Source organism: Ceratotherium simum, chromosome 1 (assembly GCF_057802395.1).
Source record: "Ceratotherium simum simum isolate JZ-2026a chromosome 1, ASM5780239v1, whole genome shotgun sequence".
NCBI lineage: Eukaryota > Metazoa > Chordata > Mammalia > Perissodactyla > Rhinocerotidae > Ceratotherium > Ceratotherium simum.
Genome location: NC_141900.1, coordinates 100858178 through 100874422, shown reverse-complemented (window position 1 = coordinate 100874422; position 16245 = coordinate 100858178).

The following is a 16245-nucleotide window of genomic DNA, read 5'->3' as shown; positions in this document are numbered from 1 at the left end:
TAATAAAAAATTAGTTTTTGATATGTGTGTAAGAATAAAAGAAAAAAGAAAGCAATGAGGGCTGCTTCACTGAAGAGGTTTGCAGGAGAAAAGGGCACGATGACTGGGTTTTGGAATGGTTATGTTTGACCAGGAGCAGAGAGAGAATCCCGGGGGAGGGTATACAATGTGGAGAAAATGTCAAATGGAAATGAGAACACCATCTCTGTACAAAGGCAAAAGTATTTTGACTAAAATGGAGGGAGAAATATAGGGCTAAATTTTGGCTTTCTTTAGTTTTACTCTGGTTTGGGCATTGTCCTAAGGGCTGCATGTGAATTATTTAACTTATTCACCAGAAAAATTATATAAATTCTGAATTATTACAATCCCACTTTGCAGCTGGGGAAATTGGAGCTTAGAAATCACTCTCTTCATAACTAATGTAGCCCCAAATTCTAACCCCAAATTATGGTTAAGGCTTTACCCAGGCACTTGTAGATTTAAATGTAGCACCCTACATTTTTGGTTTGATTTTTACAGAGTTGCCTCTGTGTAAGTGTGTGTGTGTGTGTGTGTGTGTGTGTGTGTGTGAGTGAGAGAGAGAGACAGACAGACAGAGAGACAGAGACAGAAAGAGAGAGAGAGAGATCATGGGGAGGGATACTTTATTTAGAGGAAGAGTGTGCTAGCAAAGATAAAGACTACGAGTAGCCCTCCTCTTCTTCTCATTCCTCTGTTAGTCTAGGTATATGCACCTTGACCTCATTTGAGAGGTCTTGAAAAATTCCAATGTCACTAGGCGTGGCCTCCATTAGAAAGGCAAACAAACAACCTCATTGTCTAAGGAAAGAAGAAAATAATCAGATCCTTTGGATTTTGCAGGTTTATGAAGAAAAACTGCTTAATCCCAAAGAAGACTTCTGTGGAGGGAAGTGTTGGGAGTTTTGTGTCTCTTAGTTAACTTGTTCTGGTCAATCATTCAAGGAGCTGGCTGGCACCACGGAAATTGGTTGTGTTTCTGAATTGAGAGAGCTGAGTGCTAAGAGTTGCCACAGTTGGAGGGCAGTGGTGGAGAATATCTAATTAATTAATAATAAAGGAGTAGGGTTGCCTTCTTTCAAAACTGCCGGCTCTGAGTAAGGCTTCATCTTAGTAATGGTCAGTCAGAGGGGGCAGGGCAAGCCCTTGGTGGTTGCCGGTACAGGAATGGGAGCTATGGCTGTGCGGGATGGACAGCCCCCTCTGGCTGGGACTGTGCAAGTCCCGGGGTTCTTGCATAAACGGGAGTGATGAGATCAAGATGGACATCTGGAATTTCCTTTTAATAAGATAAGACATGTGAGAGGGTAGGCCATTAAGAGGATAAAATTAAAATTAGGTGCTTACATTCACATCCTATGTTTGTGGAGCAGGTTTCATTGGTTTTATTACGAAATACAGTAGTTAAAGTGTATTCCTTGATCACAGTGTATATATAAGCCCACATAAGTAGGGCAGAAGATTTTCACATTTCCTTTGCCAGACTTCACACACCCAGAAGTGAGAGTTTTGTTTTGTCCTCTGGGTTTCAACTCTAGGAATATCTCTGGCTATGATTTTCATGGATATAGAGACATTATCTACAACGTAGGCTGGCATGAGTTGGGGGCAAGAACGTCAAAGTACACCCAGAAATAAATCAGTGGTGTTTCCAGGGGCTGGGGATTGTGAGAGGCGTTGATTACAAAGGACATGAGGGACCTTTTTGGGGCAGTAGAACCTAAATCTGATTTGGGCACTGGTTTCAGGCTATATATATATCTTTGCCAAATTTCATAGAACTGTACATCTGAAAAGGGTGAATTTTAATGCCTTAAATATGATTTAATGAACCTGACATATATTGTAATTAAATTATAATTGAATTAGGAAAGTATGTTTTAACCCAGGGTTGTCTGTAGATATTTGAGATAAAATGGTAAAGAATTCTGTACATGATTTTCAGGCAGAAATCAGAGGAAGAGAGTGTGTCTGGAAACCAGCAACCCGCCCCAAAGGAAGCCCTCATTCGACCTGTGAGTAAATCCAGGTCAGAAGCAATGTGTGGAGTGACAGCTCAGTGCCTCTGGAAAAATGCCAACCCCAGAACTGTGTGAATATCAGGAAGCAGATCAGAGCTGCTGAATCTTCCGGGACAAAAATCAAAACTGGACCTGTGCCAATACTTTTTACCCTCCATTTCCCATCCTTATCTCTGTGTTTCAACCACTTAATCACAGTGCTTTCACATTCCCAGCCTCACTTCGTGTTCAAAACATCACTCCTCATGAAGATCGTGGGGTGACTGGGAGCCATGAAATATGAGAAAAGGATGCGGGAATGAGGACCTTTAGCCTATAAAAGAAATGATGAGCAAAGTTACGATTCCTATCTTCAAATATTTGAAATCTGTCAGTAAAAGATAAAATACCTTTATTATGTGAAGCTCCCAAGCCATAATGAGGATTCGTGTGCTCAAGTTACAGGGAAACTGAAATTAGTTTAATATAAAGAAAATGTCTCTGTTTGGGATGCATTAGAAGCATCCAAAGAATAATAATAACAGCTAGCACATATTGAGACAGTGTTATACACACTATCTCTTTTAATCTTATAACAATTCTTTGAAGTAGACCTTTATAGATAATATAAAATACTTAAGTTTTTTACACTTATGACCAACATGGTAAAGATTTGAACCCAAGTCCTTCTTTGCTCTGCTATCCTATGTCCCAGTGGGCTGCATGTGGCGATCCTGACTTCTCATCACTGACTCTACTCAAGCCTCCTGGGAACCACTTGGCTGGGATGTTTTATAAGGGACTGTACAGTAGATGAGCTAGATACTGTCTGCTTGCTACTGAGATATCATCAAGTCATGAGAAGTTATGGGCTTCTTTATCAGTGTATTTTCTTACTGTGTAATAAATGGATCTGCACTGCCCTCTTTCCCCTTTTTTTAGTCCATTACTTTCCAAGTTTATCTTACATACAAAGGAAATGCATCCTTCTTCATCACTTTGCATCACTAGAGTTATGTTCAGGTGAAAGAGAAGGCTTTGTAGTCAATAACAGCATAATTGCACCCCTGCCAGTGAGTGGAGTTTGCCAATGGGATAATCTGCTCTCACACGCAGATGCTGCTCCTGGCCCTGACATTTGAGGCTTGGCACGTTGGCTGCCAACCTTTGGCCATTGTGCCAACTTTTCCCTACCCAAATCTTGCAGAGAACCCTAAAGGCTTATTTGGAGCACTGAGGGATATTTATAAGAAAAGTTCAGAATCCTGAAGAGGGCTGATAAGAAAGGCCTAATGATTGTTTCCTCTTTGTGTACTCATTTTTTCCAGCTTATTGAAACAGTCAACATGGTTGAATATATTTAATTCTTTTTGTTAGTTTCTTTTAATGTTTTTTTATATTAATTCATCTACTTTTTGTATTTTGTTATTTTTAGATATAAGTGGTTTAGAAGTCATAAAATTGTAAAATTTTAAGGAACTATAGATTCCATTCAATCCAATCTACCACCTACTATAACAATCCATTCTAGAGCGTCTATGAAAAGATTACCATGAAATTTTTGCTTGAGCACCTCACATAATGACAGAGCAGATCATTCTGCCATGAACTCTAGTTATGAAGAGGTTATTTTTCATAAATACCTAAATTTCACCTCTGAATAACTTCTATCATTCACTGGTCTCTGGAGGCAACACAGAACATCTCGACTCTGCCTTTCAAAGGACAGTCCTTCAAATATTTGCAGATATGAAGCCTTCTATGAGCATGTTGGTTGGTTGTCTCCCTATATCATTCCTGGGCCTCCATTTCTATAGCAACTTTTAACCCTATTTGTGCCAGTTGGTAACCAGCCCCCTACCTACCCTCCCATAATCTCTCTGTGCACTTTTCCTGGATCACTGGGAATCAGAAAACTAACACTTCCAAGACTCCCTTATCAGCTGAATTTGGACAGGTTTGATGGTAAGACTGAAGGCCAGAGGAGAAAGGAGGCATTGGGTTTCTGGCAGCAGCTACCTGAAGTTCCAGAAAAATTTCCTGCAGCATCAGCAGCAGTGGCACCTCCAGTAGCTGCAGGGAAGCTGGTTCCTGCTCAAGACAGCAGCAAGTACAGGTCCTAGGCTCCTCCCAAGGGGCTGCAGAAGCTTCCTGAGCTCTGAGTAGCACCACCTTTCTTCCTTGTCCCTGTATCGCATCTCTCTGTCTGTAATGTCTAGGGCCATTTGTTTTCCTGCCTGTACCTTGATTATGAACTATTATAACACTTACCACGTTCTGCACCACAGTACAGTTTTCTGTGTTCACACCTTACCTCACCACTAGGTCAGTCATGAGGATTACACCTAGCATTTGACTCATAAATATTGGGCATGCACATTTTTTTATCATTTGGAATCATGTCTCTCCTTAGCTTCCTCTTCTTCAGATTACGCATACACCCAGTTTTCTCATTGTTTCTCAAAAAGCATCACTTCTAAATATTTCATCTTTCTGACTCTCCTCCTCATATCATTCTCTCCTGTTATTGGCTCTTAAAATGTCACATGCAGGAATGAAGAAACCATTCCAGATATGGCCTAAGAATAACAGACTTCAAAATGAAAAGAACAAATATTTTTTTCATTATCTGAATACTCTCCATCTATTAACACAACATTTGTATTTGCTTTTTGCAGAAATCATATAACATGCAAAACTCACATTAAAATTCTCTTCAAACACCAACACCACAAATCAGCTTGGAATCCCAAACTCTCAAGATAATGTCAATGTTTCATTCTTTTATCTTTACCATTTGTGAACTTAATAAGCTGCCCTTCTATGCTTTCATTCAAAATATTAATAGCCTGTTGAATAGGACAATCTCAGTACAGAGAACACTGTGCAATGCTGGTGAATTTAGCCTCATTCCTACCCAAGAGGTAGACAGAGCTGGAGGTCACTATCACCCTCAACTTCATTGCTCTCCTACACTAAGTGACGTTCTCAATCTCTCACTAGTCAAGAGTTTTGAAATTCAAAGTTTATTTTAAATATTATATTTATTGTATATTTTCAAATGTATAAATGCTTGAATTTATATTTCATAGGCTGAAATGTACTTTTAGGATTTGGCACTGTTGATTTTCCAAATATGAATTAATTTTGTCAAAAAGAGAAAAATTATAGTTACCACATTTGTTTTGCTGTTATTGATGTTTAACAAAATTGAAATTCCTAAGTATTTTGCCTCTCAAAGGATTTTTTTGGCAAATCATTATTTTAAAAAATGGACTCTTCTTAACCACGAAAATTATTAATTGGATGGACATATGGTTCATGGAAGTGCATGCAGGAGTTCTTGTAATAAAACATTGCATTGCAGTTTTGATTTGTGTTTCTCTGAGGATTAGTGACGTTGAGTACCTTTTCACGTACCTGTTGGCCATTTGAATATCTTCTTGGAAAAATGTCTATTCAGGTCCTTTGCCCATTTTTTAATTTGGATTATTATTATTGTTATTGCTATTGAGTTGTATGAGTTCTTTATATATTTTGGATATTAGCCCCTTATCAGATATGCGGTTTGCAAATATTTTCTCCCATTCCATAGTTTGCCTTTTCATTTTGTTGATAATTTCTTTAGCTGTGCAAAAGCTTTTTAGTTTGATGGAGTCTCACTTGTTTATTTTTGCTTTTGTTGCTTGTGCTTTGGATGTCATATCCATGACATCATTGCCTTATATGTGGAATCTAAAAACAAACCAAACTCATAGATACAGAGAAGAGATTGGTGGTTGCCAGGGGCAGGGGGTGAGGGGGTGAGGGGTGGGGGAAATGGGTGAAGGGGGTCAAAAGGTACAAAATTTCAGATATAAGATGAATAAGTTTTGGGGAGGTAATGTACAGCATGGTGACTATAGTTAACAATACTGTATTATATATTTGAAAGTTGCTAACAGTAGATTTTAAAACTTCTACTACACACATAAAAAATGTAACTATGTGAGGTGATGGATGTGTTAACTAATCTTGTTGTGGTAATCATTTCACAATATATACATATATAAAATCACTACATTGTACACCTTAAATTTACACAATGTTATATTTCAATTAATCTCAATAAAGCTAGATAAAAATATTGCAGTTACAGAGTATTATGGACCAGGTTGGAGGTTTGTAAACCAAGGCTGAAGAACAAAGTCCAAAACCCAGAAGAACTTTAAATATCAATACAAGACAACCTTAAAGTACATAAGCAATGTTATATACATAGGATGGAATGTGGAGTGTCTTATAAAGAGGATAAAAGCTCAGGGTACAAACATATCACTTCTTAGTGGAAGGGTTAAGGAAAGTTTTGCATTAGACGTCAAGTTCAATGCAAAGATAAATATGACATTAATATGGGGGCCATGGAGATCATGTTGGTTGTTGAGCAAGTATATAGGTACATGCATATACATGTACACACAGGCAATGAGGTACTTGGCATATCCTGGTGAGTAGCTCAATCTATTTGCACAAAGTGATATTGCCTGAGCCAAGGTTGTAATAAGATATGGAAAAAGGTAGAGGCAAGATTGTACTGGGGCTTCAATACCCAAAAGAATGTTTACTATAGTTTATAGGGTATGGAAAAATATTGAAGCATTTTGAATAGGAGATTGATATGATGAAACATAATATGTTTACTTTCTATCTTGATTATCAGAAAGGCACTGGTCAATGATTTAGCCTCTAAGGCAATCAGTCTAGTAGTAAATATTCATTGATTAAGGTGTTTGTAATCTGCTTTTTTGAAGTCAGGCTGTAAAGAAAATCGTCCAAGAATACTTACCCAAAGTTGACATATTTTAATCATCAATTCATAGAAGAGGTTTGATGGGAAAGGTCTTGGCAAAACCTACCCAACTTCCTTAACAACAGCTGCTTTTGTGTTTTCTTGCTCTTGCTGGCATACCTACCAAGTCGCTGAAGCCCCTAACTGCTCAGGAAACCAACAGAGTCATCCCGCCTGGGAAAGATGCAATCTCTCCCCGATGCTTAAAAGTGGCCGTTTAGTAAAACGTGAAAGTGAATTGCTTCAGCTTTGCTTGTTGAATTTGGCATGGATCAGTGACTATTTCCAACATTGAGCAGTTTCAGAGGGTCAAATATATTTCAAGTTTTTGTTTTTCAACATACCTGATTACTTTTTTTTGTTACTTCTAATTTTAATGGCTCAGTATTTGAAAGAAAAAATGAATAATAATGAAGATGGAAGACAGTTTTACTTAGTTCCTTTGCCAGGTAAAACAGTTTGGAATGCAAAACAGGGGTGTGCGCAATGTTCTTAGCAGGTGGAAAGAAAACAGCAATCATAGATGAACTTTGGTCTTCAGCCAAAGTCCATAAAGGGTGAAACACACAGAAACAGTCAGAATGATTGAAGGTTGTTTTGGCGTTTAAAGGGGTTGCAATTTTACTTAGTGGTTTGTCTTTAGCACAGGATAGTAAATTACAAATTTTCTAATACTGCCTGTTTGCCATCTGTTTGTGAGAAATTATATCTGATAATAGACAATACAAAAGCATGACCTTGCTAAGCTTCAGTGGAAACCACTCAAACAAAACTCATTGCATATTTTTTTCTTCACTTCTAAAGAGATACTCGAGAAGACAGGGAAGAGAATTTGAACAATTAAACCATCCTCACATTAAATTTTGTCTTATTTAATCAAGGGGAAATCACAGAATGCTGGTCTATAAGACTCTATTTTATAATTAGCCATAATTCCATAAGAGAGAGTTTCTATAAGTGTCTTTAAAAGGACTTAATAGGTAACACAGAAAATCGACTAGTAATATATTTTCCAATGCCTATGTTTGTCCAAAACACCTGTTGTATTACAGTAGAGTCAATATTTGTGTTTGATTTATTTTAAAAAAGTAATATCCAGAATGATCAATTATTTGCTGTATTTACAAGCTTCGATTTTAACTGGCATTTATCTGCTTCCAAAAATCAAATAAACCTTAAAATGGAAAAAGATTTTCATTAAGGATGATTTTCAAAATAATGTATCTGTAGACAAAACAAAACATGATTTTAGGCAATGAAAGTGATATTGAAATAAATGTATCATTTAAAAATTTGTATATTTAAAGAAAATTGCATTCATATCACTTATTGTGGACTATGACTTGAGTATGCTTGGTAAAAACCAGTCACATAAATTTATAATCATATAATATATAAATTAACAACATGCTATGTTGACACATATAATTATAGATTGTCCATAAATTTGTCTGTTGTGTACAAGGGCATTTAATTTTTATAAGAGATATCCACTTAATTTTCCAATTAAAATATCCATAAATACAATTTGGATTTTCATCTAAGTTCCTAGTAGTCATATGATTTCATAACAAATGCCTACAACTTTAGAACTCAAGAAAAATGGCTTATTATTGAAAATCTTGGGATAAAAACAAGAACCTAAAAGGAATTGATTTTGTTATAAGCTAAAGACTTTATTTCTTAAAATGTCATACCACAATCATTTCATTCAAGAAAATGGTAAATTTAAAAGCCACAACATAAATATTAAATTATGAAACCAAATCAATATATGAAACTAAATTCAGTAAATGCTTCAATAACAAATTATGCAACTCTAAATATTTGTTTTTGACTAATTCTGTGTATTCATAATACAAATAATACTATTCTTACTCTTCAATATTTATAAATCATTTTATCTAGCTGTAAATTGCTTTCACATGAATCATATCATTTCTTTCCGGGAAGTCAAGATATTAGGCTACTTGTCTCTCAGTAAAAAAGGAAAGATACATTCTAAAGAGAGTTACACGTGCTACAAAAACCACACAACTCAATATAATGATGCAGACTGGGGACACCACACACATTCATCAGTGTAAACACAGGTGACCTAAGCATGCCAGGCCATCTATCTGCTTCGAGCTGCCATCCTGCTGACACTGGCTCAGCTCCCTGACAGTAAATCTTTACACCATTATTTTATCCCCTGTGCTGACAAGACATCTCATGCTGTGAGTAGCCAAATGTTTATGTGCAAGGACATTGCGTCCATTATTGTTATTAGTTCTCTGCCCCCATGCATGAGCAAGGAACATTAAAGGCCAAATGGGTGAGAAAAATAGTTTCCCCTGGGCCTCAGCTTTCTGCGGAATGTGGGAAGGGATTCATCTTTTTAAAATATACAAGGAACTTTCTGAGACTCTAATTTCTTACCAGGTAGTCAGTGGAAACTCAAGTTCATGAGAGTGCAGTAATGGAGCGAGCACTAGATAAAGGGGCAAGAGATGTGATTTCTGTTTCTCTCACTAACTAGTTATGTGACCTTAGCAAATCCCTTACTTTGGTTCTTAATTCTCTTCTATTTCTGTCTCTTTTAATGAGAGGCTTCCTTTTAGCCAAAAAATGTATTAAAGACTAAATATTCAATAATGCCCAACCCATCTCTCTACACACAAATAAACTTTCAATGCTTCTTAAGGTAATTTTCCCAAGTGATTAGGATATAAGGATTCTCAAGGAAACCCTTCTAAATTGTTTTGAATTACAGTTTTTTCCTAGTTCTTGACCATGGCATGGACATTCAACTATTGACTAATCTAGTCTAATTTTAAAATGTAGTATTGCTCTTCCAGAAGACACTTTGGGATTTAGAATTCTTTTCAAATAGTAGTTTACGAGTGTTATAAGTGTCAATACAAATGCTTCATTTCTATTAAAACAAAGAATTAGTCTGTATATTTAATATTTACACAAAAACTTGTGTGGGAAGCTCTACAAAGGCAGTGACCATGGATGTCCTGTTCACTATTCCACTTCTAGGTGGCTAACACATGATCTGATACACAGCAAATGCTCAATAAATAATGATAATGGAAACTTGGGTTAAACTACTATGATTAAAAGTAAAGGTACAAACTAAGAACCAAGGAGACAGCTCTGTGGAATCACTAATTGATCTGGAATTAGGAACTAGTAACCAAGAATGACTGCTTTCCCAGGGACTTAAGAAGTTAAGGGAAGACTAGCATGGACCAAAAATGGACTACTCAGTGAGAAAAAAAGAACACAAGCTGGCAAGCCTCCCAATCTTAATCTCCTTTTCATCGAAAGCAGTTTTTATTGCATTCAAAACAGTCCTGTGAATATGGACATCCGGTCAACAAAAGGGGAAAGGCTTTTCCTACCATACTGCTTCCGGAAACGAGTCCTCATTTTCTGATGGTAGCAAGAAAGTGACAGCACAGACAGGCTATCCATCTTTTTTCATTACAATTAAGTCTTCATAGCTACTTACATATAATTGCTTTCTTTCTCCTTTTGTCTACAAAATTGCAATGTCCAATAGAAATAGATTAAAATAATACAGTTCTATCACTTCATTGTAATTCCACACTTTGACTCATGTCATGATCTATTTAGTCTGAAAATATCCCTATGTTCAAATACTCATATCTCTTCAAGTTCAAAGTTATTTTAAATGTCTTGACTTAATATGAAAGAAGTCAATAATATCCTTCCATTTCTCTCCCCTTGAGAATAAGTCAGTCATTAGCAATTACTCAAACTGGAAACACATCTCCAGAAGTAAAAAGATTCTTAAAGGGGTCATGACAGTAAAACTTTTCAGTGAAGTCAAATGTCTTGAAATCTCATTTACCAATAATACTTGTCAAGAATGTTCTGTTCAAAAATCTCAGAGGAATTCACACATTAATTAATTCTGACAGCCGCCTGGTAATGTGCCCACATCACAAGTAATGATTGGAAAAGGAGGTAGCCCACAATGAGATAATCAGAGAACCATAATCTTAGGCCAGCTTCCCTAAAGCCCCATCTCCTCGCTGATTCCATTCTTACCATCCTTCAGAAAATGCTCCTCTTTAGAGTTACTGCTACTTTGTGCCCTGGATGTCACAAAATGAGGTGAGAGGGCTTGAAGGTTTTTCTAAATTCCTGTGATCCCAACAATGCATTATCTAAAAATAATATGATCATCTATTTTATAGAGGATCTGGTTGTTTTGTAATGTGGGGAACCTTCAGAGTAACTAATGTGCCATACTGCCAAAAGCTACAGTTATGCATATATCTTCATTATCATTATGTTGTTTCATTTTCCCTTCAGTTGAAATTCATGCCTTACCATGTACTCTTTCTGACACATTGTTGGGTATGAAATGATCAGTTTTGTAGATTTGTTTTTCAGATCTCCCAGAGTTTGGCTTGGGGAAGAAATAGGAAGACAAGAAATGAGAAGAGGAAAATTCTGCTAGAAGATTACTATAATAGTCCAGAAGAAAGATTATGGAAGTTTAGACTAAAATGACGTCACTAAAGATGGAGAGAAATGAGCAGAATTAAACAAAGGACTCTTTTTCCATTGAGAAAATGTGAATTTTTGAAAAAGTTTTAAATGAGTCTATTTAATGAGTGGTTATTTATACTGAAAAATGTACAATATTCAGAATAATTTCCACTTTCTTCAAGTTTATTTTGGAAAAGCATTTTTAAAAAAACAACCGCAAAATTTTGAGCCAGCCCTGATGGCCTAGTGGTTAAAGTTCGGCGCACTCCACTTCAGCAGCCCAGGTTCGCTTCCTGGGCACAGAACCACACCACTTATCTGTCAGTAGCCATGCTATGGCAGTGACTCACATAGCAGAACTAGAAGGACTTACAACTGGAATATACAACTATGACCTGGGGCTTTTGGGAGGAAAATAAAAGGAAGATTGACAACAGACGTTAGCTCAGGGTGAATCTTTCCCAGCAAAAACATAGAAAGCCAATTTAATAAAAAAATCACAAAATTTTAAAAACGACAATGAAGAACTCATATATTCATCTCACTGAAGTTTGAAACTATGGCAATATGTAGTTATATGAAATAAATCCTCTGGTGTAGGTCATGTAAGTAGTCAGATTATTGTAAATTCTATTTCTTTACACATCTATCACATTCAGTATAAGAAAATATATCAAGGTATACTGCATAGATTGTTCATTACCATTTTAATGGGGATTGCCATTGATCAATAGAACTTGGCTTGGCCGTTGCTCTAGGTATTCAGCTAAACTTATCACCTGGAAGACAGATGAGCAGCACAATGTCTTGAAAATAGCTGTCATTCAGTATATATTTATTGACCTGAATATGGATGCTTTTCAAACTACAATTAGTTTTCTAAAACCATGCAACATTCATTTAACAAGTTTTCATTTGAGAATGCAAAGGGGAGGTGTCTCCAGAAGAAGTCCATTTTGGTTTCCATTATCTCTTTTGATAACGTTTACTCTTTGATTTATCCTACTGACATTCTGGCTTCTAGTCCCTTTTTCTCTCCCCTTGCTGTTACAAAGCAAAGCTGTATTTCCCATCATCTGTCAGCTAACAATTAGAGTTAACGTGATTTAATTGTGGCTGTGAACTATAGTCACCAGCCACTTGCGCTCCTCTATTGATTTGATTCATTCCTTTTCTTCTATTTCCATTTTAATAATTATTTTATCATTTCACATTAATTTTCTTTCAATAAATTAAATTAAATGCATCAAAGGGCCTCAAAGCAAATTAGCTTTTGGCTAAGTCAGGTTTTAAAGATCCAAAGTATGATTTTGTTTTTCACTCTGTAGACTATAAATATGCATGACCCATTAAGAAAAAGCACTTTCAAATTAATTTTCCATTCCTTCTAAAATATCTGAGAATTCCTTCTAGGCCAAAAGAAATTTCATCATAAGTCTGTTATGTCTTTTAGAGTCAAAATCTTCCCGGGATAAGTTTATTTTAGAAAATATTAGTTTCATTTTAAAAAATTTTAAAAAGCATTGCATGATAAAAATTTCACTCACATGTTAAAAATCTGGTTTTTAGGATTTTCTAGGGAAAGAATTTCCTAATTTTGAAATTTTCCCTCCTATTGCTTTTATTATTTTATCCTGATTATAACTATACAGAGAAAAGCTATTTCCTTATAAATTTAAAAAGAGTTCAATTCTTTCTCATGGGGAAATTATTCTGTCCTTCCGTCCCCCTATATCCTTGGGACACAGAAAGGTACAGAAATAGAGTTTATTCCAGCAAATGACTTGAAAATAATTTATTTCGAACTGAAAATTTATCTTTTAGAAGATTCTAAATATTGTATTTAAGTTCCTATACTAGTCTGCATAATACCCCTGAAGTGGAGAAATATAAAACTATTTTATGAGAAAGACTTATCCAACCTGTGCTATCAAGGACGTCAGAGTTTCCAGCTCCACGTGAGCTGTGGAAGCATCTACGGCCAAGATCCACGCTTTGGTCGGGTCAGGATTGTGGTGGGTTGAGAGATGAGTGGGAAGTGTTAGCAGCTGAGATGCAACGAGGGCCAAGCTCTAACTTAACTGTCCGTGAATCCATCCAGGATTTATTGAACGCCTCTTTCGCCTCTTACGTCATGTTGCTATATATCTATGGTATTTCAATATAAAACATTTTTTTCTCACATGGGAATCCCTCTCAGGATGAATATAGGTTAGCAAAGTAGTAAAGCATTTACAGAAAACTCTAGTAAATAAAATAGGTAAAGAGATGAAGTTTCCAGGAGAAAGTGATTTCTTCCAACTGTGGGGATCAGGAAAGGCAAACTGGAGTTCCAGCCCTGGGTTCTCGATGCCTCATTTCCCAGATGGGTCCTTGTTTTCTTCTTGTCACAGCCACCACTCGGAAACTTTCTCTCAATGCTTGCTGCTTCCCACCTGTTTCTCTCATTGTTCATCAGGGAAGGAAGTGGAATTTTACATCCTTTTGTCTACATTTTGTCCCAAGATTAAGCAATTTATGTTTTATTATGTCTTTAATGGTATAGTAACAACAAAGAAACAGATAAGAAAAAAGTTTCAATATTATGTATTTTTTTAATTACTTATCTTTTTTAACCTAATCCCCTCAGAAAAGATTCTTATAAAGATACTTTTTTTTTTCTTTTAATGTACACAGAGGACCAAGGTAAGATTTCTCTTTTTCCTTCTTCTTCTTTTTTTTTTTTTTTCAATGGAAAGACATCATGCTCAGGTTTTCTGGCGTTTCTTTACAGAAACTGGGGTAAAGATGAGAACCCAGGATAAAGTCCAGAATCAGGTCCTTGAAGGGAAGGAAACTGGAGTTGGGGCTGAGACACAGCAGTAACTCAGGATTCGCCTGCTCCGGGGCTAGCAACAGCTGCGAGGATTTACCTGCCTCTTGTAATCCCTTCTGTCATCGACACTGCAGACTCTGCCCTCGGCCAGGCCTCTGATAAGACAGGGACATATGTCAGGGAGTCCCTGGGCTCCTGTGGCTGCTGAAATGGTGTCCTGACTCAGAGCCTCTTTGGCTGAAGAATAATTGCACATGGTTCTCTCCAGGGCACTCTAAGATTCACTTTCGGATCTGTCCTGTGGCAAACTGGCTTGGATTCTGACTATTTCGTTCTTGTTCTTCTTCCCTGGTCACTGGCACTGTGCCACCAGAAGACCTGAGTTTTGACCCTGTCTTTCTGGTTCACGGGCTGTGGTTCACAGAAGACCAGCTCCCCCTCCACGTGACTGTCATGGTTAGATTTTGTATCTTTGTGTAATCGCTGAATCAAGACTTCACCCTTAAATTAGACACAGGTCAGACATAAGTCTATTCAATGTGGATAATCGGAATGGCTTTAAAAGGAAACCATAGTACTATTTATGCTAGAAAATTTGAAGATCATGTCCACAAATAAGAGAACTTTCAGAAAAATATTTAGGAATGAATTAATGTCCTCAATTATAATTAAAAATGTATATATTATATCACTATTTAGATCTATATTACTATTCTATATAATTTTTAATATAATATATAAATTACATATAATATATTTATACATTATTTTTATATATTTGACAGCATATATTTTATATTTTATACAGTACATATTACTATTACTATATATGTTATACTACTAATATGTATATATTATTTCTGAACGCTCTGAATAATTTTCTATAATTAAATTGAATAATTTGTTCTAATGTAAATATATATATAAATACATATATGTACATGTGCACATGCACACAGACATATTACGTACTGCTATGATATATAAACACAAAAACAGACCATGAAAATGTTTGAGCTTCCTTCTGGAACATGTAAGTGAACTACATTATGTTATTTTCTGAAATGAAGATTTCTCTAGGCCTTATTTTGCCAGGCTTTTATACAGTTATGTTTTCACTTTTACAAGAATGGCTGAGGCTTAGCTAACCTTGGCAAGGCATCTGTAAGTTGTGAATAAAAGGCTGTAAATCATTAATGTGAATTTAATGTCAGAAACCTTTTCCCTGAAAGTTTTAAAACTGTAATTCATTTGTCACCTGAAACAGTGACATATATGACTTTTCCCCATAGCTTATTATGAAATTTCAGGCAGTATCTTCAGATAAAATATAGTTCAGAGAACTCATAGGAAAAATTTGCCAATTTTATAGGGATATTACTAACACTATTAAAGAGAGACAGATCTGGATGGCCTGGCAGCTCATTGTCCCTCTCCCAACCAGGCACACACACGTGTGGGCACACATGAAAATTCACATAGGTGTGCACACACTCATACACACATGCACACACACAGACACAAGCTAGATTAGCTGAGAGCTGACTCCACAGGTCTGACTTAGCTCAAGGCTGCACAACTCTGTAAATATACTAAAAGCCATACTTTAAATGAGTCAATTGTATGGCATGTGAATAAGTATATTTCAACAGAGCTATTAAAAACAAAAACCAGGTAAGGAAGTTATTGTCGTCCTGAATACGCCCCACTCCCATCCCCAGCAAGACCCCCTCCTCACCTCCTCAATCAAAGAGCTTTCATTGTTTCACTGTCTCACATGCCCTGCCCTCATTCCCTGTAAATATGTAGAGCGTTATTCTCTCCTGGGACTCTGGCCATGGGGTATGCAGACTCTCTAAGCCTGGCATGCAAGGAGAGATAAGAGTCTAGGACAGTGTGTGCACTGTACAACTTCCCTGATTTTAGGTCCCCGTACTCCCTACCCCAATGATCCTATGTTATATCCACCTTACTGACCACTTGTGGTGAATCTCTGCGACACTACTGAATGACAACCACATCCATGATTCTTCCCTGTGATAACATATTCATTCGTTCATTCAATGAAC